The following is a 5,185-nucleotide window of genomic DNA, read 5'->3' as shown; positions in this document are numbered from 1 at the left end:
ATACCGACCATCTAGCATGGCAATACACAAGCTAGTTAGGCGTCCCCAACTAACCACACAAAGTATCCACTAGGACCCCCGCCGCGATTAACATCATTGGAGGTGTTTCAACTTTTGACATTGCCTAGGTTGTGTTATTCATTGTTCAAGGTGACATCGTTTGATGCAATTCGTTCACCCTCATTTGATGCAATTCGGACTTCTTGACATAGTTTTCTAGTATAGGCCATGACAAGTGGAGAGCTATGTATTTTGTTTTGGCCCTATTTTGACTTGGCATGTACCTCCTTTTTTGAATTACATGATCTATGCTTTCACTTTTGTTGTATGTCAATGGCTGTTCAAAGTGACTCACATTGATGTAACTCGTACTATGAAATAGTATTCTGGCTAAAACTAGGATATGTGGATATCTTTAACTTTGCTTTGGTCCAGATTTAAGAGGATTATATCCCCCGTTCTTCAATACGTGATATCCACTTTTAGTAATTTAGTTTCATCAGCCATGGTACTTGCAAACCTTGCCTCCAAGAGCTATACATGAAGCCTCCTCTACATATGTTTCCAATGAATGTTCATCGAAGCATCTTGAGAGAGTTCTTGAGGAGTACTAGGAGAGAGTTTATATTGGCATAATGAATTACATTATCTACACACTCACTTTTGTTGTATGTGAATCATTGTTCAAAGTGACTCACATTGATGTAACTCATACTATGAAATAGTATTGTGATATAAGCTACGATAAGTGGATATTTATAAACTTTGCTTTGGTCCAAATTTATAGGTCTATATCTCTCAATGATCTTTACTTTCCACAAGTTAGCTCCGTCAACCATGGAATTTGCAAAAATTGCCTCCAATATTGTATATGAAGCCTCCTCTATATATATATATATATATATATATGAATGTGCATTGAAGCACCTTGTTGCTTTTGGGGGAATGCTAAAATGTTTGCATTCCTTTCCGTCAACCATGGAATTTGCAAAATTTGCCTCCAATATCGTATATGAAGCCTCTTATATATATATATATATGAATGTGCATTGAAGCACCTTGTTACTTTTGGGGGAATGCTAAAATGTTTGAATTCCTTTCCTTAGTAGAGTGTTTATCTTGAGACTTTTGGGAAGTGCTAAAATGTTCACATTCCTTTTCTTAGTAGAGTGTTTATATTAGAATATAATGAAACATTTTTTTGTCAATAAAAGCTCACTAACTCACTCTAAAACAACTCATCAAAAGAATTCCCCAACCTACAAGGCTATCCTTGTAAATTGAGAAAACCAAAGGATAGATGGTGCAATACAAAACATATTCCCATAAGAGCTCTCATTACTTTCCACGACGACGAAAAATTGAAGCTAGACTATGACATACACAATGTAAGCAAAGTGCAAAGGTCATCTTAGAAGTGCCAAACCATCAAAATGCCCTTAGTCGCATTCTTATCCTTCTCAACATTAGCATGTACCCAAACAAAACTATCATATACACAAAAAAATCACTACAATCAACAAACATCCACACAAGCAATGGCGTGTGCCACTACTAACATTCAGATGCTAATGCAGAGACGACTTTTTATGAGAGGTATTTGCCTTTTACGAACTTGCTTTCATATATGTAAAGCTCAATCTAGAGATAACATTACCACACGTGTAAACTAGACTTCCATTTCTAACCCAATGTTTGCACAATGTTGTTCTCTATTTTATTATTTGAATATTGTTTCTCTTCTTGGTTAAATTTCTTATTTCACTAGTGTCCTTATGGATAGTAATGGTCCATGCAATATGATGAACTAGCCAAAATACAGGCTGACCTCCCCCACAAATACTTTTGCTCTCTCATGCAATCTCAAATTCCGCTGTGAAAAAGTAAAGAGAAAAATGGAGTGCACCCCCCCCCCCCCTTCACACAAATCAATTAACAGCACAACGAATCTCCGAGAACTATTCCCCTTAAGGTTTCAAGTGAAGCATATTCTCCCTCGTGCTCAATGCCAAGCCTTGTCCTTTGCACAAGTAGAGAACTTGCTACCATTGGGGCCAGCAACCAGCCACACCTTTGAACTAAAGTATATGTAAACAAAAATCTTCACAAAAATGAAGCTCTATGCACTACAATAGATCCAACCATCATCAACATCCCTACTTTCACATCAATACAGTTTTGGTTTTGTTGTATTATACGACAACCTTAAAATTCCACTAATATAAGAATGCCTAAAAAACAAGGCAGAATTGCGTAGACATATGACAGGGGCAATCGAAATGGGTGCACATAGACTGCCTCCAAGTATTCAATGCACAATTCATATCTTGGCACTAAAACATGAAATCAGACAACTAAAGAGCATCTTACTATGGTGAAGAATGGATCAGCATGGCTAAGCTAGAACTGAAAAAATGCAGAATAGAAGACTGAAGCACTAAGGATGATAAGATAAACATAGTCTCACTGAAAAGCGTAAACAATAAAGCGTTGCATCATATATCACTGACTAGATTCATACAATATGTCGCAATATACATACGTTCATAAGACTAGAACATATCCAATCTTACAAAGTCAAGTTACATTCTACCAGAGTATCAAAAACTTCAAAAGGTTGGATGCACGCTGATTGTCATTCTCCGAGGGTACGCCTTTTCAGCTACAACCACACATAACCTAGTTAGAACCAGCTCATGGTTAGGCACTGACACATCCAATACTCAGCCCCAAAAAAGCCAACAAATCTGGGACTAGCATGAATGTAATACTGTGTTGTTTTGCTCCTACAAAATTAGACTTAAATAGAGGTTGAACCTACAAAAACAAGTTTCAGGAATCATAAGCAGTAGCAGGGGCTCCGAGGAAGCCACATCAAGCTTGGCTTGTAAGGAAGCTTGATTCGTTAATACCCTAGACATGGACACAGCAATGTACAAGGCATGCACGTCAGGACGCAGGTAGTCAGCATGTGGGCAATACATGCATATCAAGATGTGGGCATCCATGGACACATCAGAGGTCATTTAGAAAGTGGGGGTGAACCCAACAAACATGTCTGCTCCTAACTCGTCGACAAGTGGAGACGCATTCAATAATGAGAAAGGGACAAGCGGCGGAGGGGCAAGCCTGCCAAGCATGCCTGCGCAGGGGTCATGCACGGGGAAGACAAAGATGAGAGGTGAGCCGACAGAACATGATCTCTCTCTCCCTCTGACCAGATGCGGCCTCCTTTGTCTTCGCCGATGATAAAACACGTAACGGACACAGAAAAGAGAGGAGGGGGGCAAAACAGAGGAAGGAGGGCTAACCTGGAGGAGGCAGGGGGAGGGGTGTAACGGGAGGAGCCGTTGCCGGAGTTGTGGTAAGTGGAGCCGTCGGGGTTGGAGTAGTGGTAGGAGCCGTCCTGGTTGGAGTAGTGGTAGGCGTTCTGGTTAGGCGCAGAGGCTCCATAGTCGCGCGAGCAGTAGTGGTTGCCCTGGTCGTTGGTGCCGGAGCCCTTGTAAGAGTATTTACGGTTGCGTCCTCCCATGTTCTCCTGTGAGATCTCCTCGTGAACTGCTGCTACTGCTGCTGCTTCTCTCCTGGAAGGCTTTAGCAAAGGCCACTTCCTTTCAAAAAGGAAATTGACGTGGCAAGTTTCTTTGCAGGAGGTGCACACGTGTCGTTAGGAGTTTGACACGTGTCCAAGGACATGTTCTGTGCATGCTGCTGGCCGTTCCCCTGTTCTCTCCGCCCTCATTCCTGTTGCTTCGCTATTTCTACGCTATTCTCCGAGATGTTGGGGCTTCCTCTGAACGTGCACTCTTCGGCCGTGGCGTTGGAAAGAACTCCGAATTTCCCTCGTATTCCATATGCATTTGTCTCGGCAAGTTTTGGTATCCAAGTCTGTGGCGGTGATGGGCAGTGGTTTTCCCTTGGTTGCATGCATAGTATTGGTCGACGTTCATCTTCGGCGCCACTTTTGCATCCACACTTTGTCCTGGTCTTCTGGAATGTATTTTGCAATGCTGATATGGCCATCAAAGCCCCTGTTTCGGAGCTGGACTCCTTCGATGTATTGGGGCGCGCTCGTTGCGCTGCAAGAATGGCCACCGAAAACGTTGAGGCGGTTCTCCTTGCGTGGCGATGTGCCAGCATCTTCCCAGGCTTTGTATTGGCATGTTGTCAGTTTCCTTGTGTTTTATTGGAGGAGCTGTGCTGGTCCTTGATCTCGGTGACCTTTGCACGATGGGTAAGAGCACCTGTTGGAAGATTGGTGCTTGCGGGAGTGTCGTGTGCCCTTTCGATCGTCTGTGGGAACATTTTGGTGAGCGTAAGATGGTGTTTTCCGAAAATCTATAAGAGCATGGTGCATGCTCAGTGCATGATCGCTTGTCCTGTGTTCATTTCGTTGTTGCTTCAACTCTTCGTTGCTGCCCTTGCCATTTATTCTCGTCTATCAAGTATGGCCTCTCCTTCGCACATTTCTGGTTCTGAATCCATGGGATCTGTTGCTGGAAGTCCTACCTTTGAAAGAGGTATTGCTGAGACTGAGATCCCGACAGATGTAGATTTCCTGTCGCTTCCTTCCTTCCTTCTTTCGATTTTTGCACTTCGATTTACCAAAAACTCATTGCGTGTCTGTGTTTTTAAGAACTGGAACGATTCGCACGTACTTACGTCGACGGTGTTACGGGATTTTGTCTAGGTTCTTCGTGTTTATGTGTCTTAAACAGAATTGATTCGCGTGCAAAGCGATAGTGAGGAAGTATTAGTTCTCAACAGTTGCTTTTTGTTGGAGAGACAGGTGGAAGTGCGGCCAAGCTTGTGAGCGTGAACGAAGAACCGAAGGAGTGTAGCTGGCCTATGGAAGGTGATCGCTATCTACAAGCCCGAGGTAGAGTGCCCAGCAAGAGCCCTGCAATGGCTCACTCAAGTAAAGCACTCGGATCATCATCAAGCCATTGTGCCCAATATCTTGCTCAGGATGGTCAACTTTCAAAAGATGAACTGGGCTGACTACTACTGCACTAAGATGAGAGAGGACCTCATCACCCACGGGGATGTCATCGAAAACCCTATGTTGTACATGTCAGTCCTCTACTACTTCAAAAGTTAGCATCCGCCCATCGGCTTCGGACTTGCTGAGAAATCGACCATCGGTCCCGTGCAGACCGAGCAGGAAGAAACAAAAACTAGGCCC

At 43.2% G+C, this 5,185-nt stretch overlaps 1 long non-coding RNA gene across 1 annotated transcript; it reads right to left on the bottom strand.

The window, feature by feature from the left end:
- Positions 1-2,424: 2,424 nt before the first annotated feature.
- LOC147894293 (uncharacterized) lies at positions 2,425-3,592 on the bottom strand. Its single transcript, XR_015542162.1, has 2 exons — positions 3,312-3,592; positions 2,425-2,662 (listed from the first exon to the last, which is right to left on the bottom strand). It is a non-coding gene; the product is annotated as an uncharacterized LOC147894293 (long non-coding RNA).
- Positions 3,593-5,185: the final 1,593 nt, after the last annotated feature.

This window comes from Dipteris shenzhenensis, chromosome 14 (genome assembly GCF_047967505.1).
Source record: "Dipteris shenzhenensis isolate YYH24624 ecotype China chromosome 14, Dip_SZ_1.0, whole genome shotgun sequence".
Lineage (NCBI taxonomy): Eukaryota > Viridiplantae > Streptophyta > Polypodiopsida > Gleicheniales > Dipteridaceae > Dipteris > Dipteris shenzhenensis.
This window is presented reverse-complemented; position numbering and strand designations above follow the sequence as displayed.